This window comes from Pan troglodytes, chromosome 19 (assembly GCF_028858775.2).
Source record: "Pan troglodytes isolate AG18354 chromosome 19, NHGRI_mPanTro3-v2.0_pri, whole genome shotgun sequence".
In the NCBI taxonomy this organism is placed as follows: Eukaryota; Metazoa; Chordata; class Mammalia; order Primates; family Hominidae; genus Pan; species Pan troglodytes.
Window position 1 is genome coordinate 72,541,754 of NC_072417.2, and position 26,665 is coordinate 72,568,418.

General features: G+C 45.5%; 1 long non-coding RNA gene across 7 annotated transcripts in view; it reads right to left on the reverse strand.

Annotated features, from left to right (window-relative positions):
* Positions 1–2,248: 2,248 nt before the first annotated feature.
* Positions 2,249–26,665, reverse strand: part of LOC112206093 (uncharacterized) — a 102,294-nt gene continuing 77,877 nt past the window's right edge. For 4 of the 7 annotated variants that reach the window (XR_010153040.1, XR_002940286.2, XR_008540327.1 and 1 more), the window contains one exon: positions 8,894–10,664. This is a non-coding gene — a long non-coding RNA (uncharacterized LOC112206093). Of the gene's footprint in view, positions 6,030–8,893; positions 10,665–13,648; positions 14,265–26,665 lie in introns of those variants that run through there. The other 3 variants (XR_002940288.2, XR_002940289.2, XR_002940287.2) reach the window with 2 other exon arrangements.

Sequence of the window (26,665 nt, forward strand, 5' to 3'; positions counted from 1 at the left end):
ATCAGACACCTTCCCCTCACCATCGTTATTCTCTATCACTGTCCCCAAGTACTTCTCTCAATAGCATTGCTCACAATTTGCAATTATTTATGTATTAATTTTCAAGTTCTTTGTCTGGCTCTTCCCCTAGGGCAGAGACAATCTTGTTTTATTCACCAATGTGCATTCAGAACCTAGAACAGTGCTGGCACAAGGTAAATGTTCAAAAACTATTTGCTGAGTGGCGGCAGGAGTGAATGGTGTTAGGGTAGCTGATCCTTAAATTGGGCGGTCTTTGTGGCATGTAAATAAGTGATGGTGTAGGCTGGGTGTGGTGGCTCATGCCTGTGATCCCAGCACTTTGGAAGGCTGACGGGGGAGGATCACTTGAGGCCAGGAGTTTGAGACCAATCTGGGTAATGTGGCGAAACCCTGTCTCTACAAAAAATTTTAAAAAATTATCCAGGCATGATGATATGCTCCTGTGGACTCAGCTACTCAGGAGGCTGAGGTGGGAGGACCACCTGAGCCCAGGGAGGTCAAGGCTGCAGTGAGCTGTGTTTGCACCACTGCACTCCAGCCTGGGTGACAGAGTGAGACCCTATCTCAAAAAAAAAAAAAAAAAAAAAAAAAAGACAGTGTTCTCATCCCCCTCAACATCTGCGTGTAGGTAGAACCCAGGTTAGAGTTAACACAAAGGACACAAGGACCACTCTTTTGCCTACTGAGGTGAGGGGAATTCTGGGCTGCCTCTATGGCAATGAGCCCAAGTCAATTCAGTGCCCGCTCTCTCCTCTGCCACAGAAGCCCCTAGTCAGCTGGGGGCAATGTTGGGTGACGGGAGGTCATGGGGGGGCTGGCCCCACTTTGTGCTGCCAGCAGTGCTGGCTGGCTCCCATCAGATATGTGTGAGCTCTTAGCAAGCAAGAGGGAAGAGAGCTGTGGCAAGAACAAAGTCCGACCCCACCCCCACCCACCCCAGACTTGCAGGCTGCTGAGGGACACCAACTGGGACTGGGCTAAAGAGACCATTATTTGTCATCTAATAATCAGGTGTCTGGGGGCAGGTTATTTCTCAGCAGGTTGAAAAACAGGGCACCCATGATATTTTGTTTCTCCTTTGGCCTTCCTGATAGCAGGGTTCACCCAGAGGCCTGGCTGACCTGTTTCTTTTAAGGGGAACCTTGAAATATAGATAAACACCCAGCCTCATGGAAGCCCTTCTGTACCCTCGGCTTGCCTGTGTTTTTCATGGTGCCATCCTTTGTTTATGAACTGTGGGACTTTTTTTTTTTTTTTTTGAGATAGAGTCCCCTTTTGTCACCTAGGCTGGAGTGCAGTGGTGCGATCTTGGCTCATGGCAACCTCCACCTCCCGGGTTCAAGCGATTCTCCTGCCTCAGCCTCCCCAGTAGCTGGGACTACAGGTGCCTGCTACCATACCTGGCTAATTTTTGTATTTTTAGTAGAGACGATGTTTTGCCACGTTGGCCAAGCTGGTCTTGAACTCCTGACCTCAGGTGATCTGCCCACCTCGGCCTCCCAAAGTGCTGAGATTACAGGCATGACCCACCACGCCCAGCCTATGAACTGTGAGACTTCTGAGAACTGTTAACAGGGAGGATAAATGGAGCCAGGAGACGCCTCACTTTGGCTTCAGTGGAACCTGTCATGGTCCAGATTGTGCCACTCTTTGGAATTTCTGAATGGTATGAATCCAGAGGAGAGAAACAACGTTCTGCTTGTTCTCATGGGCCCTCATACCACAGACATTTACATCATGGGCCTGCACACTGAGAGGTGCTGGTCATGTTTTCCCACCAGTGTGAGGGGTTTGGATGATCTTGGCTTGTCCTCACATTTCCCCATTTTTTTATTTTTTGAAAAGAAAAATTAAGACAGTTTATTGATCACTTACTATACTCCAGGCACAGTACTTGGCATACTTTTTAAAGTTGTCTCATTTCATTTGCATTAAAATCATTTCAGGATATATTATTATCCCTTTTATATACATAAGAAGATGGAGGTTCAGAAAAGTGGAGTAAATTTACTAAGCCCTCTCAGCTCAGAGGCTAAGTGAGAATTTGAACCCAGGATGTCTGGCTCCTAAACCTGTATGTTTTGCCCATTCAGGGCCCACAAGGGATGGGAAGTCTAGAACAAATTACCGGGTGGCCTGACTTCATTGCTTCTCAGTATGATCTAATGCTAAAGCACGTTTAGCTTGTTTGCCTTTCCTGGGGAGAAACAGAGAAAGGGAAGAGGGGTGAAGTGAAAAAAAAATTATTTATTTTTTGCTGGGGTTCATTCTGGTCTCAGCATCCCATCCCATCTGGACAATCTGATCCTTTTTTTTTTTTTGAGACAGAGTCTCACTGTATTGCCCAGGCTGGAGTGCAGTGGCTCGATCTTGGCTCACTGCAACCTCTGCCTCCTGGGTTCAAGTGATTCTCCCATCTCAGCCTCCCGAGTAGCTGGGATTACAGGCACCTGCCATCATGCCCAGCTAATTTTTGTATTTTTGTAATGATGGGGTTTCACCATGTTGGCCAGGCTGGTCCTGAACTCCTGACCTCAGGTGATCCGTGATCCGCCCACCTTGGCCTCCCAAAGTGCTGGGATTACAGGTGTGAGCCACTGCACCTGGCCCTGAGCCTCTTTAAGTAGGCCACCGTGTTACTGTCGTGACAGGGAAAAGGTGACACTGGAAGGGGCTAACCCCAGGTTGGCCTAGAACTGGCCGTTCCAGTGAGCTGAGGGGTCTGCATAATTGGATAAGATAGCCACACTTTTTCAGTCCTGCCCAAGAATATCTGTGAGAATAAAATGAAAGTTAGCCTGTGTCCATGTCTCCTGCGCTAAACAAAAGGAAGCTCAGTGAGACAGAAACCCCAAAGCAGTGACTTGTCTTGCAGGCCAATTACGTTGTCTCCCCAGCCTCTCTGCAGCTGTTCTGGCCTCTGTTTTCTGGGATGGAGCCTCTGCTCTGGGGGCCCTCCACAGCCCAGCTCCAGGAAGGTGACTGCTTCCTGGTTTGAGACGTATTATTAAACTGTAATCATACTGTGCATGGAGTCAGCCAAAGCAGTGGCTATTAATAGGGAGGTGAAGAAAGCTGACTCAGAAGGAAGCTGACTTAGGCTGGAAGGGAGAGCCCGGCCACCTTGGCCTACAATTCTCAGCAGGAGGTCAGTGAGAAAGACCTGAGCTCACTTCTCACTTCGTTCCTGGGCAGGAGTCAGCATTATCTGGATTTCTCAACTTTGGAAATAGAAACCCGAAGCAGTCCTGATCAAAGGGATATTGAGCTGTCTTTCCCAGGTCCTTGGGGAGTCTCCGAGCCCGGAGTACTGATGGCTTAAATAGCTATGACTCAGCAGAGCGGCAACTCTTCCCTCCCGATGTCATGAGTAGATGAGACTTGGAAAGGGGCACTGGGACTCCATTTCCGTGACCTCCCTCAGCTGAGAAGCCTGTGCTGAGCCAGCCCTTAGCTGGCCGGACAACCCATTGGCAGAGACACCCAATTAGGGAGATTCTGTTTCTGGCTCCTTGGAGGTGACCATTTTCATTTCAGGTGAAGGGCCACAGTAAATGAAGGGCAGGGTGCAGGAGGGCCTCACACTGTGGAGAAAGGACATTTTTAGCAATTTCTGTCAATGCCATGCATTTCTCAGAGAGTTCAGACTTTAGCCGTCTGGTAGACTCCCCATCGTCAGGTAGCTGGAAGTAAGACAGATCCCCGAATCTGGCTCAGGATATGCCCCGGAGAAACAGGACTGCCCCTGGATGCACAATAGCCCTCACTCTGCAGCAGCCACCAAACAGCCTTCACACGTGCTGCTTCAGCTCGTTCTCACCAACCCCAGCAGGTGGGTGGTATCAGCCCTCTTAGCGAGGAAAACAGATTTCAAAAAGGTGAAGTGAGTTGGTCATACAGCTAGCAGGTGACAATGATGAGACTAAAACCTCAGTCTGTCTGCCGCCGGAGGAGAAGCCAGGCATGAGCTGCCCTTGTGCCCCTGGCACATGCCCATCTGTGCCACTTCCACCTAGACCCAGGTGTCCCCGACTTTGTTGCTACCCCAGTGCTCACACTGAGGCCAGGGTAGTGAAGATCTGGTGTGTTGGGTAGGGGGTGCTGAGAGGTTGGGGGAGCGCTATGTCATTCTCTCGCCTTTCTTTCAGGTGGGTGGGGATGCCGAGGTATGTCTTCTCAAACTGGAAGATTCGTTTTGGTTCCTGGATCTCCGTAGAAGGAGGTTTGGATGGAGGTAGGATGTGGGAGGTGTTTTCTCTTCCTCCCTAAAAATACTTATTAAGCACCTCTTGGTTTCAGCTCTGGGCAGCCTGGGCGCTTTCAGATTATAGAACAATTTCATGACACCATGGATCTGGTATTTTTCTCTGCTGTTTTTCACATAGTCTTAATATAGTTTTACCTGATAAGAACTATCCACATGTGTATATCTTTTTAGAGTTCTAAGATAGCATAATCCACATACTTAGATGTACCTATAAAATATCTTTTTACAGAATAAAGGGCATGCTATTGAGGAATGACTTTTCTTCCACTGATTGTCATGTGGATCACTTCCTGAACCTGAAGGAGGTTCTGGAACTCCAGACACCGGGTCCTGAGCTCTAGCAAGTAGCTGAGGGAAGAATTTTCAGCCCCCAGCTGCCAGGGGTTCTCAACACAGAAACAGGACCAGACCAAGCTTTTGGGAATTTGTTCATCATTTTACAGCCGTATCACGGCCTATCCGGAGTGGGAGGGCTGGAGAGTAATTTCCTGACCCTCAGGCTCTGAGCTATTGTTTTGGGGTCTTGCGTACTCTTTTGATCAATTATTTTTTCTGCCTTTAGCCATAACAAGCAACAGGATGGTGCAGCATCCAGGTTCAGAAAGCTGCCTCCTCTCACTTAGTCAAAGTTAATTAATTCTCACTGTACCTTGAACTAGGTCAGCTGCAGGGCTGTGCTGGGCCTGACCTGCTGTCAGGGGAGGGCATTTCTTGTCTGTCTCTTGATGTGCTGTCCTGGGCAGGGAAAGTGGGAAGGGGGTAGGTTTCACCTTTGCGTGGGATCATCTCTCCTCCTTTCTTCCGGGGAGGTGACCATTTTCAGATCTGTGGGTGGGGAGGAAAATCTTCTCTTCCAAAAATAATCTCTCTGCAGTGGGGTTTGAAGCTGGACCAAGCTGCTAGCGCTATTTTTACCCAGCTTGCAGTTCAGGGTGTAAATAGCAACTCTGGCTGTTTTTTCCCACAGCTGACAACAGAGTCAACCTCTTCGAGGCAGGAGCATTCTGGCATTTCGCACAGAGAAAACAGAACATGATTTGCCCTCGGGCCCAGTTGATGATTCCTGGACCGTGGGGTCGGTATCCAGGGCTGGCATCTCCACGGTTCTTTTATCTCAGTCTCCACTATAAACACCAGGCCCCATGAGAGCTGCTGGGCTGAGGCTCATTTAAAGAAGCTTCCTGCGGAATGATGAGGGAAAAGGCAGGTCCGTAAATCCCCGCCTGCGCCCGCCGAGGATTCCAAGCGCGTGAGCAGCTCCAGGCTCCAGCTTGCTGTCCCCCTTGCCCTCCTTCTTGCATTAGCAGGCACTTCCTCTAAGGCTGCTGCCCTGGGAGGGTTTCTTGCAAACCCACTAGATCTGAGGAAAGACAGAGAAAACATCCACTTAAGGCTGCCCAGATGACAGCATGTCTCTAAAAATATATGTCTCCTAGTTTTCGAGTGATCGAAGGCCCCACAGCCTTCAGCACTGGAGTCATTTAGAGGTCATGGTGAAAGGACTGGCTCCCTCCTTGCCTCCATTTAAGCAGAAGCTGCGAGAAAGCCCCCAAAGCCTTGGGTCATGTCTCCAACAGGCTCGGGTGCTGGTGCGGTTCATGAGGACGATAAATTAGCAAAGCTGAGGTGTGCCCATCACGGTGAGCAATTCTCTTTCTTCTCTTCTGGGGAATGAACAGGCTTCATTTGCTTTTCCCTGAGGCCAGGTTTCTAACCCAAATCTGTCCCTGGAGTCTTTGGCCTGAAATAAGAAAGGAGTTTTGAGTCAGCAGGAGAGCCACTCTTCACTATGAATTACACAGCAACTCCTTGTGGATCTGCCCGTACCCTTTCCCCGGGCACACATCAATCAATCGAAGTATTTCTCAAATATCTACCCCATACCCAGAACTGGGCATTTAGGTACGTGGTTCAAGTTTCAGATTCTTCCAGCAAATGGTTTGTATGGGGTAAGAAAAAGGATTGGAGGTCAGGTAGGCAGCTGAGTAATCCCCAACTCTGCCTTTTTAAAAGTGGTTTCAGTTGCGCATCCTTGGAATTGATTCTGGGCAGCTGTTAATTGCAAAACTCACTGCCAATTATCGATAGCTAAAGTGGCATTGGAGAGCTTCTCATGGTAAAAATAGGGGCAGGTAATAGATGAGAAAATAGCTTTGCATTTGAGAAGAGAGGATGGGAACATATTGTCTCAATCTTGCTGTGTTCGAGGTTTCCTTTATCAGCCTGGGTTCTCTCCCAAGACTGGCCAGCAAAGTCTACTTAGTGACCTCCAGCAAATAGTCCACCAGCAAGCTACTTAAGATTAGAGCAGGCCGGGCGTGGTGGCTCATGCCTGTAATCCCAGGACTTTGGGAGGTTGAGGCGGGTGGATCACGAGGTCAGGAGATCGAGACCATCCTGGCTAACATGGAGAAACCCCATCTCTACTAAAAATACAAAAAATTAGCTGGGCGTGGTGGTGGGCGCCTGTAGTCCCAGCTGCTCGGGAGGCTGAGGCAGGAGAATGGCATGAACCCGGGAGGCGGATGTCGCAGTGAGCCGAGATCGTGCCACTGCACTCCGGCCTGGGCAACAGAGCAAGACTCTGTATCAAAAAAAAAAAAAAAAAGATTAGAGCAAAACTTTATCTTGGCAGCAAGAACAGAGGGGATCCCTGCTGAGTTCAGGGCATCCTGTTTCTCACCGGGCTCAGTCACATTAAACAGCCAATACCAGTTTTAGGAAAACCCATGTTGAATTTTAAATGTACTTTTGGCTCATTTGGGGGGTTATGATTGTCCAATTCAGCTGGTAGTTTGTGTATCAAACTTCGAATTGACAAACGATGGTTATTCAAGGAAGTTTCTTGAAGCCTAGATGGTACATGTTTACCTTAAAAAGCAAAACCAAAAAATTCCAAAAAACAGAAACAGGAAAAAGTGCCCTGGTGAGTAAAACCAAAAGCATGTGGCAGACAGACACAATGCAGGCCTGAGTATTTTGAACAATGCTCATGGCCCCAGCCTTGACACTGGGGAAACTGGGAATGTGGTCGCAGACTTCCTATGTCAAGTGTTTCCCTGGATTTCCTGGAATCCAACTTGAAGTGCCATTTCCCCTGGTGCCACCAAGGAGTTAAGCTTTGGTTCTGTTCTCCCAGTGACTAAGAATGCTCTGTGTGGCTCTGAGATCATCCAGAAAGAAACTGACAGTCGGCGTGGGAAGTGTGTGAGCTTTCAGTGCTCTTGAAATGCCTTTGATGGGCATGGTGAGAGAGCAAAAGGCTTATTGCCACCTAGTGCCCCTGATTGTGTAATTTCGTCGTGAATTCTTGTTTCTTCTTTTGAATTTTGCATAATTTTAAATGAAGATCTCTAACTCCTTGGGGAGCTTGATATTGTGATGCGTGAGTTATTCTATGGAGCTATTCTATATTTTAGACAGCAAACGTATCCCACCACTTGGAAATATCACCCATTTTGATTGAAAACAAAGTAGAATCAATGACCTGACCAAATCACACGTGTGTGTGTGAGGGAGCCTGGGTCTTTCCACTCCTGATGTTTTCTTTCTTCTGAAAGGAGTCCGAACACTCCTTGCTTCTCTCCGCCCGCCCCCTCTTCCCTGAGAGGGAGGAGTGGTTTAATATGAGAGGAGTGGTTTAATATGACTGGTGAGTTTGGAAGGAGGAACTGTGCCTTATATCACCCTCTCTTTTCTTCTTGGGAGCAAGCTTCGCTCCCGTGGGGTGGGAAGAGTAGGCCCATTCCAGCTCAGCTGCCTGTCATCGAGCCGCCAAGTCTGCCTAATTCTGAAGTTGAGTATCGGGAAGCTCGATTGTCTGATGATATAAGCCACATTCTCTAATATCAGCTTTATCAGTAGAAAAGGTTATTTTTGGTCCTCATCTAGCTTGCTGCTATCTTCTGATTCAATTCAAAATTCACAGAGAAGGGAGCAGACTGCTATTTTGGGGCCCCTCAAAGACCCCAACATATTTACTGGAAGATTTCCTGTGATTAGAAAAATCCCAGTGTTGGGGTAAGGTCCAACTTATAGATCCACATCATCACTTTCTTATATAACACCAGATTCCTTAGCTGTCAGCTGAGTAAAAGAGAGTTTATGGGTATTCCTTGCAGCTAAAATGCATCCATTCAAAAGTTATTTATTGAATCCTTACCACGTGCCAGGGGACACATAAGTGATCAAGAGAAACAGTCTTGGGCCGGGCGCGGTGGCTCACGCCTGTAATCCCAGCATCTTGGGAGGCCAAGTTGGTTGGTCACTTGAGGTCAGGAGTTTGAGACCAGCCTAGCCAACATGGTGAAACCCCATCTCTACCAAAAATACAAAAAATTAGCCAGGCATGGTGGCAGACACCTGTGATCCCAGCTACTTGGGAGGCCGAGGCACAAGAATCACTTGAACCCAGAAGGCGGAGGTTGCAGTAAGCCAAGATCACACCACTGCACTCCAGCCTGGGTGACGGTAGTGAAACTCTGTTTCAAAAAAAAAAAAAAAAAGAGAGAGAGAGACACAGTCTCTGCTGTCACAGTTTATAATTTTACTAGGGTGTATCAATTTAAAAGTTTAATGTTTCAAGTGAAAGAAAACAATCTCAAATAGTCTTGAGTAATACAGGAATTTATTGTCTCACTGGAGATCCAGGCACAATTTGATCCAAGATTCAAACAGCATGGATCCATTTCTTGGCTCTGCTTCCTTTGAGTTGGATTCATTCTTTAGCCACCACATGTTGGAACCCCTCTCTCCTGGCAGCTTCAAGCTTTCCACGACGGCTGCAGCAGATCTAAGACATACCATTTACCAGGCTGACAAGAGTCCAAGTTCCAGCAATCCCCGGAGGTCCATCCTGAGAAGGCCATCTCAGGTTATAGACCAGCATAAATCGGGAGCTCACAGGACAGAAGACACTGATTGGCTCACGCCCAGTGGGGCCCACCCCCTGATATGGGAAAGTTGGGCCCTTTCCACTTCCAGAAATTTGGGCACCTATTTGGAAGGGAGAAAGGGCCACAACCAATAACTGTTTATGATAGAAGGAAAAACAATAAATATGCTTATACTTCTGCTCTGAGGGAATCATTCAGCCTGCAGAAAATGGAGACATCTCATTACTACCTGGCGAGTCAAACACAGGCCTGGGGATCCAGAGATGTATTTGGATTCCAAATTCTGTGTGGGCCCCTATACACAGCTGACCCTTGGGGACACTGTAAAGGTTGATACATGATAGACTTTGCTCCTTGATCTGGCCCTTCAGTAGTTACCCTTGGACTGTATTCTGCTGTGTGATAGCTTTTCCCTTATTTATTTATTTATTTATTTATTTATTTATTTGAGATGGGGTCTCACCCAGGCTGAAGTGCAATGGTGCAGTCTAGGCTCACTGCAACCTCTGCCTCCTGGGTTCAAATGATTCTCCTGCCTCAGCCTCTCGAGCAGCTGGGATTACAGGCGCATGCCACCATAGCCGGCTAATTTTTGTATTTTTAGTAGAGATGGGGTTTCACCGTGTTGGCCAGGCTGGTCTCGAACTCCTTGCCTCAAGTGATCTGCCCGCCTCGGCCTCCCAAAGGGCTGGGATTACTGGCATGAGCCACCACAGAGGAGAGTATGTGCCTGAGAGAGATGCTAAAAGGATGACTGAGATGATATTCGCAAAGTATGTGGCGCAAGTCACCAAATAAACCTCAGCTCTCTGTTGGCGTGTGTTCATTATTCTTTCAGATTTAAGGACATTCAGCTGGTGGTTTAGGGGCTAAACATTAACCACAGTGGGGCAGGTCAACACAACATGAGCTGTGAGCCATGAAAACACACAGGCCTTCGGTGTTCTAAGTTCAACAGACCTGTGTGAAAAAACGTATAACCAAAACGGATTGAAAATGGACAGAAATGCAGTCAAACATGCAGGGTAGAGAGAGTGCTCCAGCTAAGACCTCGGCCAGTTCTTTTTTTTTTTTTCTTTCAGGACAGAGTCTTGCCCTGTTGCCCAGGCTGGAGTGCAATGGCGCGATCTCGGCCTACTGCAAGCTCCTCCTCGTGGGTTCAAGCAATTCTTGTGCCTCAGCCTCCCGAGTAGCTGGGACTACAGGCGCAGGCCACCACGCCCGGCTAAGTTTTTGTATTTTTAGTAGAGATGGGGTTTCACCATGTTGGCCACGCTTGTCTCGAACTCCTGACTTCGTGATCTGCCCGCCTCGGCGTCCCAAAATGCTGGGATTACAGGCATGAACCACCACGCCCGGCCCTTGGCCAGTTCTTAAGAGGCACGAGTACTTGCTGAACAACTTAAAGTGCCAGTGGTGCCTGAGCAATCCTTTATTTCTTCATTCAGCAAACACTTTTTAGGTATCTTCTATACAAGAAGCTATAATAAAAACACACAATCAGTTTATGAGGCAGGCACTTAAATCCTTTTTAGAATAAAGAAGGGACCTCCCTTTATAAATAGGTAAATGATTATAAAAATTATATGCAAAGCTAAAACGAACTAAAGATCTACTATTACACAGGAGACAGAAAAGAGAAAACTAGTTTCAGTATTTGGGTGGAGGCTGGAGAAGAAGTGGGCCATATCTGGGATGGAATGAACCGACTTTGTGTTAAGTCATAAACAAATATATAGGGCTAAGTGGAGAGATGGCAATCAATTATACAAAGTCTTTTTTGGTTGCTCAAAGAAATGTGACCCAGTCCTCTGAACGCCCTACAGCAGCAGTTTATTTGCACCTTGCCTACTGCTCTTATTCTAACTTGTATCACAGTCGGTTATTTATTCATTCAATTATTTGGTTACTCCTTGAACACTGATGCAAGGCTTGATATGTGCTAAATATTGTGTCAAGGGCCAGGATAGAAAATAGAGTGAGACATGGTTTCTGTAGCTCAGTCTAGGAGGGGAGGAGGCGTAAAAAACATAATTATAGCCTGAGCACAGTGCCTTCCACATGTAATTCCAGCACTTTGGGAGGTCAAGGAGGGAGGATTACTTGAGGACAGGAGTTGGAAGTCACGGTACGCTATGATTGTGCCACTGCATTCTAGCCTGACAGAGCAAGACCTGGTCTCTAAAAGAAAAAAAAAATTATTATCTAACATGAGAGGTGCTGTAATAGAAATATGCCCTGAGTGCTTGGAGGTGAAGTCTTCACAAAAGAAGTGATATTTGAGTGGATCTTGACAATAACAGGAGTTTCCTAGGCTGGATTTCCAAATTAGCTGGAAAGCCCCTGAAAGAGGAGCCAGAATGGTGTGTGAGGAAATGCTGAGTGGTTTGGTATGTGGGGATCTTTGGGTATGTGGGGAGAGTGTCAGCAGAGGAGGCTGAAAACATAAGTGGGCTAAAAGGTAAGTCACACAGAGCTTCATAGATCTTGCTGTGGGCTTTGAACTGTGTAGACAGAAGGATTTCTTGAAGAATTTTAAGTAAATGATTGAGAAGATCAAGTTTGGGCTTTAGAAAGACGTTCTGGAAGCAGTCTGAAGGAAGAGTATTAGTGGGGAAGGACTGGAGGCCAAGAAATCAACAGGAACACTATTTCACTAATCTAGGTGAGAAGTGATAACATCTTGATGACTGAAAAAGAGGGAACAGAATGGGTTCAAGAAAGAACTGAGAGATTAAATCAACAAAGCTTGGTTATTGTTTGGAAGGAAGATTATGTAGGGAAAGAAGGCATTAAGAATGACTTGGAGCTGGGTGTGGTGGCTCACGCCTATAATCCTAACACTTTGGGAGGCTGTGGTGGGTGGGTCCTTTGAGCCCAGGAGTTCAAGACCAACCTGGGAAACATGGCTTAAACCTCATTTCTACAAAAAAAAAAAAAAAAAAAAAAAGCAAAAAAGTAGCCAGGCTTAGTGGCACGTGCCTAGAGTCCCAGCTACACAGGAGGCTGAGGTGGGAGGATTACCTGAGCCCAGGACATTGATGCTGCGGTGCACAATGACCAAGCCACTGCACTCTAGCCTGGATGGCAGAGTGAGACCCTGTCTCAAATAAATAAATATAAATAAATAAATAAAAGAATGATTTAGAAGTCACTAGTCCATGCAGCTGAGGAAACAAAGGTGCCATTAACCACAGTAGGGAATAGAAGAACAGGAGGAAAGATAAAGACAGGATAATGCCATGCTGTGTTTAAGATGCCTGCATGACATTCAAGTGGACAAGCCCCACTGGCAGTTGGAAATCTCTGCCTAGAGTTAATGAGAGAGCTGGAGGCTAGTGATTGAGCTGGGAATAAATAGGTGCCAAGGCTATGGACATAAAGGGCACACACCCACCAAGTACAGCTGGAAAGTGAGAAGATAAGAGACACCAGCACAGACCCTACAGAGCACTAACATAAATGAATTGGTCAAAGAGGAGCCAGAAAAGGAAAGTAAAAAGAGGTGTCCAGAGAACAGCCAGGAGAACTGGCAGAGACCAACATCTTAGAAGGCATAGGAGACAAGAGGAGGAGGCAGTCAAGTAGGTCAGAGCTGCTGAGAATTCTAGTGTAGCATTTGTGACATTTCCCCATTAAAGAGCAAAGCCTGTGACAGTAGGAACTCCTGGCACAGTACTTTGTATAAAGCAGGCAGTATCTGTGCCAGGATCTATAGATAGACATATAGACATACCAATTTGGAGACTGCTAGTAACTGCTAGATGCCCAGAGACCTCAAATCTGGAAACATTGCAATTTTAAAGTGTTATTTAAGGGTCAAATTAGCAATAAAAACAGTACTATATATATATATATTTTTTAATTTTTTTAAATTTTTTTTTCAAGATGGAGTCTCGCTCTGTCACCCAGGCTGGAGTGCAGTGGCGCAATCTTGGCTCACTGCAACCTCCGCCCCCCAGGTTCAAGTGATTCTCCTGCCTCAGCCTCCCAAGTAGCTGGGATTACAGGCGTGCTGTAATTTTTGTACTTTTAGTAGAGATGGGGTTTCACCATCTTGGCCACGCTGGTCTTGAACTCTGACCTTGTGATCCACCCGCCTCGGCCTCCCAAAGTGCTGGGATTACAGGCTTGAGCCACCGCATCCAGCCAAAAACAGTAAAATATTAAAAGAGATTCTAGCTTTCCTCAAATTCCATTAAAAATTATTACTACCACCTTGTGTATTTCTTCATATTTGGTCTTCAGGAGAAGATACATGGTCAGCAATATAAAATGAGGAAGCTGGGGCAATATAATTTATCAGAACAGAGGAGTTCAGTTGCAGTTGCTGGAACACAGAAATTGGTGTCAATGTGTTTGGCCTTTACAAAAGTCATTCTGAGGGCAACATCATGGTGTTTTAGGAACTAAGCAATTTCTTCCTCCCCTTTCTCCCCCTCTGCCTCCCCCCTCCCTCCTCCTTTCCCCTCTCCTTCTTCTTCTTCTCCTTCCTCCTCCTCCTCCTCCTCTTTCTTACTCCTTCCATTCTGTTGCCCAGACTGGAGTGCAGTGACCTTGGCTCACTGCAACCTCTGCCTCCCAGGTTAAAGCAATAATTTTCTGTAATTTTAGTAGACACGGGTTTTTGCTATGTTGGCCAGGCTAGTCTCGAACTCCTGACCTCAAGTGATCCACCTGCCTCAGCCTCCCAAAGTGCTGGGATTAGAGGCATGAGCCACTGCGCCGGGCCAGCAATGTCTTCTTCAAATGTCATACAATGTTACAGTTCTTTTTCATTTGCCCATTCTTTCAACGTTGAGCACCTCATATGTTCGAGACACTGAGTTTGTCAGCCTTTTGACATCTTTCCATCCCTCAAGGAGCTCACAGTTCAGAGGGGACATAGACAGGGGAATACAATGGAAATATACTGAGAAGTGCTGTGCCAGAGGTAAGCACAGTGTACAAATGAAGACAGAGAAAGACAACCCAACTCAAAGGGCAGCAAAAGAGGGCAGTGGCGTAAAGTCTTTCCAGAAGAGACAATGCCTGCCAGGTGTTACAAGGAGGGACAAGCTTCCAGATCAAGGAGACAGCAACTGTAAAAAAAAAAAAAAGAAAAGAAAAGAATTCAATATGGCTGAACACAGAGTACAAGCAGGGGAAGAGTGAGAGATGAGCTGGGTGGGCAGGGACCTCATCAGACCCCAGAAGAGCTTCTGAGGATTTGGAGCTTGAGCCTAAAAGCAATGAGGAGATGCTGAATGATTATGTTAGAGCACTTCAAAGGAAGTCGTTTGCTTCTCATATTTTTCTTATTTCCCATTCTCTCTCTCTCTCTTTTCCTTCCTTCCTTTTTCTTTTTTTTCTCTCTCTCCCTTTCTTTTTCTTTCTTCCATTCTTTCTGAAATTGCAGCTGATCCTTCCTCCCCTCCCTCCCTCCCTCTCTCTCTCTTTCTTTCTTTCTGAAATTGCAGCTGATCTGGTCTATACCCAAAGAGAATAAGTGCAAGGGATTTATTTACAGTATGTCCATGGTTGGGTGGAGAAAAAGATGGAGTTGATCCCTGAAACCTGACTTTTGATGGCAGTAAGTAGCAAAATGAGAGGATCCCAGGAATAATTCCTATCTCCCACAGATTTTTCTTCCATCTAAATCTGGAGATGCCTGTGTTTGATTTTCATGAGGAGGCTGTTACCTCCAAGGTGTGGACAGGAACCTTTTTTTTCTTGCCAAATGAGCAAAGAAAGGAATCTTAATTACAGAGAGGTCTACACTCTTGCTACTTGAAACTGGGTCCCTGGACCAATAGAATCAGCATCCCCTGGGAACTGGTTGTACAGACAGAAATCTGAAGCTCCACCCCAAACATACTGAATCCAAATCTGCATTTTAAACAAGATGCCTGGGTGATTCCCATGCACATTCAAGTCTGAAAAGTCCTGATCTACAAGATAGGAAAACTGCCTAGTTGGTAAAACTTAGGGTACTGTGTTGCAGTCTGTGTTTTGTTTTGCGTGACTGATTTATGAGTAATCAGTTTGTCAGCCTCTATGATTACTAATTTATGTCCAAAAGCAAACTCAATCAGGGGCTAAACCCTTTCTACTCTACTGAACATTTCTAAGAAATCTCCACAGAGCCCACGATGTTGTGATCCATTTAAATACAGGACTTGCTGTCTGGCTGATGAGTAAAAGATTCATTTTTTTTTTTCCTATTGTGGCAAAATGTGCATAACATAAATTTACCATTTTAACCATTTTTAAGCATGCAGTTCAGTGGCATTGAAGACATTCACACTGTTGTGCATTCATCACTACATCACCTCTAGTGTTTTCATCTTCCCAAACAGAAACTCTACCCGTTAAACAATAACTCCCCATCACCCCCTACCTCCAGTCCCTGGCAACAACCATTCGACTTTTTTTTTTTTTTTTTTTTTGAGACGGAGTCTCACTCTGTCACCCAAGCTGGAGTGCAGTGGCGTGATCTTGGCTTGCTGCAAGCTCCTCCTCCCGGGTTCACGCCATTCTCCTGCCTCAGCCTCCCAAGTAGCTGGGACTATAGGTGTGCGCCACCACACCCAGCTAACTTTTTTGTATTTTTAGTAGAGATGGGGTTTCACTATGTTAGCCAGGATGGTCTCCATCTCCTGACCTCGTGATCTGCCCACCTCAGCCTCCCAAAGTGCTGGGGTTACAGGTGTGAGCCACCGCGCCTGGCCCACCATTCTATTTTTTGTCTCTATGAACTTGACTACTCTAGGTAGCGCATTGAAGTGGAATCATACTGTACTTGCTTTTCTGTGACTGTCTTATTTCACTTAGCATAAGGTTGTCAAGTTTCATCCATGTTGTAGCATATGTTGACATTTCCTTCCTTTTGAAGTTGAATATTTTGCTGTATGTATCTACCATATTTTGTTTACCATTCATCCATCAATGGACACTTGATTGGCTCCCAACTTTTGGCTATTGTGAATAATGCTGCTACAAACATGAGTGTAGAAAGCTTCATTTACGCCAGCATGCAGGTCCCCTCTTCTAGCTTACCAACATTATTTTCTAGAGAGATGCCACAACAAACATAAATTCACAGTTAAGGGATGCTCTCAATGGATTTTCTCTGTCTGTCTGTCTCTCTCTCTCTCTCTCTCTCTATATATATATGTATTTTTGTTTTTTTTTAAGCAGAGACAGGGTTTCACCATGTTGCCTAAGCTGGTCTCAAAGTCCTGAGCTCAAGCGATCCACCCACCTCAGCCTCCCAAAGTGTTGGGATTATGGGCATGAGCCTCAATGGATTTTCTTTAATATATCAAGTCTCTAGTTGACTCCTTACGAAGAAAAGAGAATTTGCTGTTGTTGGGAGCAAAATGTCTGTTGCAGTTAGTCTCTGTCCGGGAGTCGTGCCCTCCTGAATATAAACTCAGGGCCAGAGCCAAGACTTTAATTTGTGAAGCACAAGTATTGATTTGGTGACATCATTGTCTTCCCCTGATGCTATTCCTATCAACCCAAATTATCTGTGTGAACATAGGAGCCATTTTTTCCGGGTGTGCTGGGCAGCTGGTGACAAGCTGCTTGCCGATAGGCCCTGACAGAGATGAACACTTGGCTGCTGTTGGGCAGTCAACACTGTCCTTGCCAGGGCGTTGCTGGGCAAAGGAATCTGCAGCCCTGAAGCCGATGAGCATACACCACCCCAACAGACCCAGTGCTCCATGCTGATTTCAGCAACCCACAGCAAGGCTCAGACAAGGGAAGAGGCTCTCAGCTTATGGGTGAACTATTCCTTTTGTTTTGTTTTGAGACAGGGGCTTGCTCTGTCACCCAGGTAGCATGATCTTGGCTCACCGCATTACTGCAGCCTCAGTCTTCTGGGCTCAAGCGATTCTCCTGCCTCAACCTACTGAGTAATTAGGACCACAGCCGTGTGTCAACATGACCGGCTAATTAACAAAACTGTAGAGACAGGGTCCCCCTGTGTTGCCCAGGTTGGTGTTGAACTGGGCTCATGCAATCCTCTCGCCTCAGCCTCCAAAGGTGCTGGGATTACAGGCATGAGCCACCGTGCCCAGCCTGGGAGAACTCTTCTAAAGAACTATGTAAAGGGTATTATGTCCCCCCAAATGATCCGGAGTCTCATTTCCTGGTGTTACTTCAGGAAGCTGTGGGGTCAGCTCCCTTTGTGTGCGTTCCCTCAGGCGCCCAGTGGGCTGCTCTGACACTCTTCACTTCATCCCACTATTTCACCTCTGGGACAACTCTTTTGGTTGCCACATATGTGCAAGGATGAGAAGGATACAATCACACCACCTCATTTGGAAAATACACGCTGAGACTCTTGATTTCATCTTCCGTGGAATGACTTTTGCTTTGCAAACTAAATCTGGATGTTAAGACAGGGGAACAACCGCAAGTTCCCCATTTTCATGTTAACTCCTGGCCCTCAAGGATGATTAACTTTAGAAACTGAAAATGCATTTGGGCTAATCGTTTATGAGATCTGATTAAGAGCTTTACAGAGAAGATTTGCACCGCTGTTAAGAAAGGCTCTAGCAATTCAGGAGAATGCACATGTAAGGGATTTCCTTCCACCGGATTAGAAAGAAGAGCTAGAAAACACAGCTGAAGACACAAGAGAGGAAGAGGTGAAGACCTGCCTGTACGAATCCAAAGAAAAAAGTCTGTATGTGAACACGTCTGAAGAAGTCCCATGAGAGCCACTGACTAAAATGTAACGTCACGAAATCACATGTGTGTGCAGCCACGTTAATGTGTGACGTGTGTAGCTGCAAGGATCTAGTGAAAGCCTGGGAACATGCATAAAAGAATTAAGTATTTGTAGGCCACTGTCTAGAATTTACAGTTTGCCTCCTCCCAGATTTGTCCTGATCTGTCCACTTGCAATGCCCTTCTCTGTCCTTTCCTTCTCCATTAATACATGCTTATCACCTTATTCAAGAGCCAAGGAGAATCTCACCACCTGCAGGAAGACTGCCCAGACTGACCCCTCTTAACTGTAATCATTTTTTTTTTTTTTTTTCTTTTTTGAGACAGAATCTCACTCTGTCATCTAGGCTGGAGTGCACTGGCCCGATCTGGGCTCACTGCAACCTTCGCCTCCTGGGTTCAAGCAATTGTCCTGCCTCAGCCTCCAGAGTAGCTGAGATTACAGGTGCACGCCACCATGCCTGGTTAATTTTTGTATTTTTAGTAGAGATGAGTTTTCACCATGTTAATCAGGCTGGTCTCAAACTCCTGGCCTCAAGTGATCTGCCTGCCTCCGCCTCTCAAAGTGCTGGGATTACAGGCGTGAGTCACCACGCCCGGCCTCTTAACTGTAATCATTCTTTTGCACCCTCTCCAAATGTGTGTGTCCTACATGTCCTAGGGGAGCCCACACGGCATTAACGGCATCTTTCTTAATGATCATTTTCATGCCACTTTCCATATGTGTGGTTTGTGTTCCTAAACCAGTCTACAAGCTCCTTGAGGTGGGGACTATTTGGGAGGAGAAAGGGTGTGGTTTGTTTGGTTGCTGTTGTTCTTGGCCTTTTCTCTTGGATATCCTAAAGCAGTGCTTCTTAAACTTTAACAAGCACATTAAATGCTTATTATTGTTACATATTATATGCTTATTAATGTTACCTGTTAAATGTTTATTAATGCTAAATGCTTCTTACTAAAATGCAGAGCTGATTTAGTAGGAATGGGTTGGGCCTGAGATCCTGCATTTCTTTGTCTTTGTTTCTTCTCTCTCTTTCTTTCTTCCTTTTCTTTCCTTCCTTCGCTTTCTTTCTTTCCTTTTTTTTTTCTAAATGGAGTTTTGCTCTGTTGCCCAGGCTGGAGTGCAGTGGTGCAGTCACAGCTCACTGCAATCTCAAACTCCTGGGCTCGAGCAACCCTCCCACCTCAGCTTCTCAAAGGAGCTGAGACTATAGGCATCTATCACCATGCCTGGCTAGATTCTGCATTGCCAACCTAAGTGTGGCTATTGGTTGGAGGACCACACTTTTGAGTGGCAAGGCTTTGTAATTCCCAGAATAGTGCTTCAACATAAACAAGCAAGACTTTTGGTAGTATTCTAGGAAAATTCCCTTCTGAGGCCCAAGCCCTTCAAGCAAATTCTACCTTGCAATAAGCCTTTTCCTCTTTGATCACTAGACTGCCCCCTAAATTAACTGAAGCCTGAGGACATGCTTTTGTTATAGTGCAGTTGTTTGAATTTGTGTTTAAATCTAGGAATACAAATAGTTTTACTAATGTAATTTGAGAAGATTGGTGAGTTATTTTGGGTATGCATGGCCTAGCCCTGCAATCCTAGGATTCTCTTGATAAGCGCCACAATTATACCAGCTGATCCCATAAAAAGGGAAAACAGTCTAGCCCACATAGAGTGCTGACAGCTGTAACACCCCCTTCTGGACGAGGGGTCTTCGCTTTTCCCCCAGGTGGGTTAGGTAGCTGGAAGCAGACATAAAGCTTTTATTTTCCTGTGCCTGGTAAGTCTCTGTTTCCTGTGGAAAGTCCCACTTCATCAGAGGCAAAGAATTCTCTCTTAGTTTCACCTCTGAAGCTAGGAAAATTAGCCTTTAACCATACTAAATAGACTTCAATAAACGTTTTTCTATTTTCTTTTTAAAGAGAGACAGGGTGTCCCTATGTTACCCAGGCTTGTCTCAAACACCTGGGCTCAAGTGATCCTCCCACCTCAGCCTCCCGAAGTGTTGGAATTACAGGCATGATCCTAGCCAATAAATGCTTTTTAACTGGGAGGGACAGACCAGAAGGATAAGCTGGCACTAATGAAACCAGAAAGACACTTGGCTGGACTCCTAGCATGACACCAGCAAGAGGAAAGTCAAGGCCAGATGCCATCGCTCACACCTGTAATTCTAACACCTCGGAGGCTGAGCTGGAAAGATCTCTTGAGGCCAAGAGTTTGAGACCAGCCTGAGCAACATGGCAAGACCACCCCCCTCCCCATCTCTACAAAAAGAGTAAAAAATTAGCCAGACCTGGTGGTGCATACCTGTAGTCCCAGCTACTTAGGAGGCTGAGGTGCTTGGGCCTGGGAGTTCAAGGCTGCAGTGAGCTATGATTGCCCCACTGCACCCCAGCCTGGGTAACAGAGCAAAACCCTGTCTCAAAAAAATAAATAAATAAATAAAGGAGAGTCAAGTCTCTCAGGGCCTTGGTTTACTTATCTGTAAAATGAAGGTATTGGGCTGGAAGATTCCTAGCAGCCCTAACAGGTTAACTAACAGCCAACTTGGGAGAAAGGCAAAGAGACAAGAATTCCACCGCTGGCTACTTGACAGCACAATGTGACTGGAGTCTCTTGGCTGACTTGTATTCTCTCACTGGTCTCAGCCCAAATGCTTGCCCTGATATGGTACTAAGTTATCCCTTCCTAGAAAATTTGGTGCCTCACATCCGCCTGCCTGTTGTAGAAAGACCTGAAAAGACACGCCCTGTGCTGCCACCTAGTGGTTCCTCTTCTATCAAGGCAGGGTAGACTCTTCCTTTCTGTTCTCCATCCCCCGGCTCTGAGGGTCTAACAGGAGAGACTAAAAATAATGCACTTCCAGGTGCCACCGCTTTAAGGGAATCGGGGACTATGACTAAGAACTACAAGGTCTTCTAAACTTTATAATGTCCTCCGTATTGTTATTTCCTGTCTGTTTCGCTGCAGCGATTAGCAGTAAAACTCTAAAAACAAAAATGACCAAGGTTGTTTTTAAGGTCAGCAAGGAAGCAGGGAACTGGGGAGAGACAGCACCCCAGGGTTTGAGGTAAACAACACCAGGAGATGGAGTGGGTGGAAGGAGCTGAATAGCGGAAAGGAAAGAGGGTGAAGTCCTCTGGCTTGTTTGAAAAAGGAAAGAGGGGGTGGGAGGATGAAGTTGCCTTTTAGCTGGAATGGAAGTCATCATCTTAATAGCATTGTCATTCTTTCCTGTTTTGTCTTTAGATGCACGAATCTGTTTTCAAGCCTGGAAAATGAAGCAAATGTATGGTTTTCAGCTACTGTTGCAGTTCAAGGGCCTTTGTAGCAAATGATACTCCCCTAGACTAAGGATCCGAAATACAAATGTCTATAGAAAGGCCACGCAGACATCGTACTTGGATGGAGGCAGCCAGAGGTAAGGCTGTTGGGAGTGGTGGGGACTGTGGTAAACAGGAGAGTACTCACTCCATCTAAGGAAGCAGAAACAACCAGTCCCAGGTGATTATGGGCCTAACCAAACCGTGTACCCACATTGCTAGATCTTTCACATTTTCAGGAGAAGCTGGAAACTTGGATTATTATGTGAAGTCACCTTATTTTTAAATGTTGGCGGCTAATGTTGCTTAAAAACAAACAACAGTACTCTGTGAGCCAAATAAAACGTATCAATGAGACATATTTAGCTCAAAGGCCAACTCTTTGAAAACATGAATACAGAGCATTTTGCAATCTGGAACGCTAAAGCACTAATATGATTTTTTCAAGGCATGTGGTCTTCTTCTGAATAACAAATGACAAGGCAACAAGCAAATACCAGGTAAATTGGGGAACTGCAAAATGCTTTGTGTTACGATTTGTTAAAATTGACTATTGTGCCTAGAAATTTATATAAAGAGCTAGTTTGTTAATTTTTCATGTCCAACTGGAAAGCTCCGATATATTCTTTCAATAAATCATGAAACATTTATTGAGAACCTAATATATGCAAAGTAAAGATAAATAGGCTGGGTGCCGTGGCTCACACCTGTAATCCCAGCAGTTTAGGAGGCTGAGGCGGGAGGATTGTTTGAGCCCAGGAGTTCGAGAAGAGCCTGGGCAACTCAGGAAGACTTCATCTCTTCATCTTCATCTTACAAAAAATTTTAAAAATTAGCTGGATGTGGTGGTGCATGCCTGTAGTTCCAGCCACTTGGGAGGCTGAGGCAGGAAGACTACTTGAGCCCAGGAGGTCAAGGCTGCAGTGAGCCATGATGGTGCCATTGCACTCTAGCCTGGATGACAGAGCAAGACCCTGTCTTAAAAATAAATAAATAAATAGGCTGGGTGCCGTGGCTCACGCCTGTAATCCCAGCACTTTGGGAGGCTAAGGCAGGTGAATCACCTGAGGTCAGGTGATTAGCTGGGCATGGTGGTGGGCCCCTGTAATCCCAGCTACTTGGGAGGCTGAGGCAGGGAGAACTACTTGAACCCGGGAGGCGGAGGTTGCAGTGAGCTGAGATTGTGCCACTGCACTCCAGCCTGGGCAACAGAGTGAGACTGTCTCAAAAAAAAAAATACATAAAATAAAATAAAATAAAAATAAAAAAATAAAAATTTAAAAAGATAAATAAAACTTTTTCTATAAAAAGTGTCAGATTGTATTTACTTTATTTCTTTTTTCTTTGTTTTTTGAGACACAGTCCCAGTCTGTCTCCCCAGCTGGAGTATAGTGGTACGTTCTCAGCTCACTGCAACCTCCACCTTCTGGGTTCAAGCGATTCTCCTGCCTCAGCCTTCTGAATAGCTGGGATTACAGGTGCCCGCCACCACGCCCAGCTAATTTTTGTCTTTTTAGTAGAGACGGGGTTTCACCATGTTGGCCAGGCTGGTCTTGAACTCCTGACCTCGGGTGATCCACTTGCCTTGGCCTCCGAAAGTGCTGAGATTACAGGTATGAGCTATGATGCCCAGCCCAAATAGTAAGTATTTTAGGCTTTGAGGTCCATTCAGTCTCCATCACAACTACTCAGATCTGCCTTTGTAGTCACAAAGCAGTCTTAGCCAATACATAAACTAATGGATATGGCTGCGTTCTAATAAAACTTTATTTACAACAGGCAGCAGTCCAAATTTGGCCTGTAAGCCATAGTTTGCCAATCTCAGATGTAGAAGATTTAAGAGAGCTTGCAGCCTAATGCAACAGTTTTATTTTTAAATATTTACATGTTTATATTTTGCCTACTAAGACAAGGAATTAGAGTAATATTGCTATGGTTTTTAAGTTATATTTTGGGTGACAACACTGATTTTTTTTTTTTTTTTTTTGATACAGGGTCTCACTCGTCACCCAGGCTGGAATGCAGTGGCTCCATCATGGCTCACTGCAGCCTCAACCTCCTGGACTCAAGCGATTCTCCCCTCAGGCTCCCAAGTAGCTGGGACTATAGGCATGCATCACCACGTCTGGCTAATTTTGTATTTTTTGTAGAGACAGGGTTTCGCCGTGTTGCCCAGGCTGGTCTCAAACTTCTGGGCTCAATTGATCCTTCTGCCTCAGACTCCCATAGTGGTGGGTTTACAGGTGTGGGCCACCATGGCTGGCCAAAAACATCATATTTTTGACTAAAATAGTTACTTCAGTGGAGTGGTTCGATTCCTCTGTGTTTTGGTTGGACTTGAATCTGTTGTGTGGCTCTCACCTGTAGTCCCAGCTACTCAGGAGGCTCAGGTGGGAGGATCGCTTGAGTCTAGGAGGCAGAGGTTGCAGTGAGCCAAGATTGTGCCACTGCACTCCAGCCTGGGTGGCAGAGCAAGACCCTGTCTCAAAAGAAAAAAAAAAAAAAAAAGAAAAGCGGCCAGGCACGGTGATTCATGCCTGTAATCCCAGCACTTTGGGAGGCCAAGGAGGGCTGATCACCAAAGATCAGGTGTTCGAGACCAGACTGGTCAACATGGTGAAACCCCGTCTCTACTGAAAAAAAAAAAAAAAAAAAAAAAAAAAAAAAAAAAAAGCTGGGCATGGTGGCATGCACCTGTAGTCCCAGCTACTCAGGAGGCTGAGGCAGGAGCATTGCTTGAACCTGAGACATGGAGGCTGCAGTGAGCTAAGATTGTGCCACTGCACTCCAGCCTGGATCACAGAGACTCCGTCTCAAAAAAAAAAAAGAGAAAAGAAAAGAAACTGTAGTGAAGAGGCAACATGAAGCTGAGTACACTTGATTGTTTCCAGAGTCCTAGAACTTCCTACCTGGAACTTTCAAAAATATGTTCTAAAGAGAGCAAATGAAGCAGTATATCATTTTATTTATTTATTTATTTATTTATTTATTCATTCATTCATTCATTTATTTATTTTGGAGACAGAGTCTTGCTCTGTCACCCAGGCTGGAGCACAATGGTGGGATCTTGGCTGACCGCAACCTCCACCTCCTGGGTTCCAGCGATCTTCCTGCCTCAGCCTCCCAGGTAGCTGGGACTACAGGCGCCCGCCACCATGCCTGGCTAATTTTTTGTATTTTTTAGTAGAGACGGGGTTTCACCGTGTTAGCCAGGATGGTCTTGATCTCCTGACCTCGTGATCCGCCCGTCTCAGCCTCCCAAAGTGCTGGGATTACAAGCGTGAGCCACCGTGCCCAGCAAAAATTTCTTAATAGGGATGCTTCCATTTGGCCTCATGACCCTTCCCTCTTCTTCCTGACCTAGAACACAGATGCAATAGCTTAGAGGTTCGGCAACCATTTTGTGACTGCAAGGACAAAAACAATAAACTAAGGATGGTGGAGTGGAGAGAAAGAGGAAGCTTTAATGATATCATTGAGCAGCATCACTAGCCCTGAGTGGAATACCTTTGGGTTTCTTATTACATGAGAAAAAATACAGTCCCCATGGAGTAAAACCATTATTATCTGGCTTTCTATTACCTGCAACCTAACCCTAAGCCTTTCTATTTGGGGCTATTTAGAGTTTCCTCCTATTTTCACAGTCCATCAACATTGCTCAGGAAATGAAAACGCAACAGCGATCTGGCATGCAATGCAGTTGTATTAACTCCCCCTCTTCCTGTGCCACTTTAAAAAGTTGAAGTTAACATTATTTAAAATCTTGTTACAAACTCAAATAACATATAAAGATCAAAATCCATTGAGTTTCTTAGGAAGAAGTCTTATTACAATACATCAACATCAAGTTCAAAGAAAATGTTCTGTAATACAGCTAAGAAAATCAAAGCGATTGTCAACAGATTTTTTTGAACTTGTTTTAGGTAGCAAACATTTTATGCCAACATACTATCCAAAATGTGTTTAAAAAAATATAAATAGGGCCGGGCATGGTGACTCACACCTGTAATCCCAGCACTTTGGGAGGTCAAGGCTAGAAGATTGCCTGAGCCCAGGAGTTCAAGACCAGCCTGCGCAATATGGTGAAACCCTGTCTCCACAAAAAATACAAAATTAGCCTGGGATGGTGGCATGTGCCTGTAGTCCCTGCTATTTGGGAGGCTGAGGTGGGAGGATCGCTTGAGTCCGGGAGATGGAGGCTGCAGTGAGCCAAGATGGTGCCACTGCACTCCAGCCTGGGGGACAGAGCAAGACCCTGTCTCAAAAAAATAAATAAATAAATGAAAATGAAAATAAATTATATATATATATGACTATAGTCTACATTTTAGAGTTTTTTAATTTTTTTGAGATAGAATCTTGCTCTATTGCCCAGGCTGGAGTGCAGTGGCACAATCTTGGTTCACTGCAACCTCCACCTCCCGAGTTCAAGAGATTCTCCTTCCTCAGCCTCTCAGATAGCTGGGATTACAGGTGCCCGCCACCATACCAGGGTAATTTTTGTATTTTTAGTAGAGGTGGGGTTTCACCATGTTGCCCAGGCTGGTCTTGAACTCCTGACCTCATGTGATCTGCCCGCCTCGGCCTCCCAAAGTGCTGAAATTACAGGTGTGAGCCACCGCGCCTGGCTACATTTTAGAGTTTTATGTCCTCCAAACTCATCATGTTTTGTGACATATACGTTAGATGATTAGATCTTTCAAACATCAGAGCTCCCACTTGCCAAATTTAGGACAATTTGATGTATTTTGTACATCAAAAAATAATGGATTATAACATGTTAAATGAAATGTAAAAGCCTTATGAATTCACAGTGATTCAGAAGCATGCCAGCTAATAAATGTAGACAAATGATAGAATTTGAGTTTGTCACTGCCAGTGTAATAATTGATTCAGTTTGGCTATCATCAATGATTTTATCATTGAGTGAAAGGATGTTGGGGAATAGGATAATTACATGGTTCCAGAGTTGCACCCTACAGATCAATTAATAAATTCAGGCCAGGCGCAGTGGCTCACGCCTGTAATCCCAACACTTTGCGAGGCTGAGGTGGGCGGATCACCTGAAGTCAGGAGTTCGAGACCAGCCTTGCTAACATGGTGAAACCCTGTCTCTACTAAAAATACAAAACTTAGCCAGCTGTGGTGGCACACGCCTGTAATCCCAGCTACCTGGGAGGCTGAGGCAGGAGAATTGCTTGAACCCGGGAGGTGGAGGTTGCAGTAAGCTGAGATCGTGCCACTGCACTCCAGCACTCCAGCCTGGGCAATAGAGTGAGACTCCGCCTCAAAATAAAAAATTAATAAATTCAAAGGGAAAATGTATCTTTACCATGGAGAGATCTGGTAAATACCCTCTTAACCAAGCAATCAAACTTGGCATCACTAATAGTAAAACAATGGATGGCCTCCTGTTATAATGCACTAAGAGATACACAACACC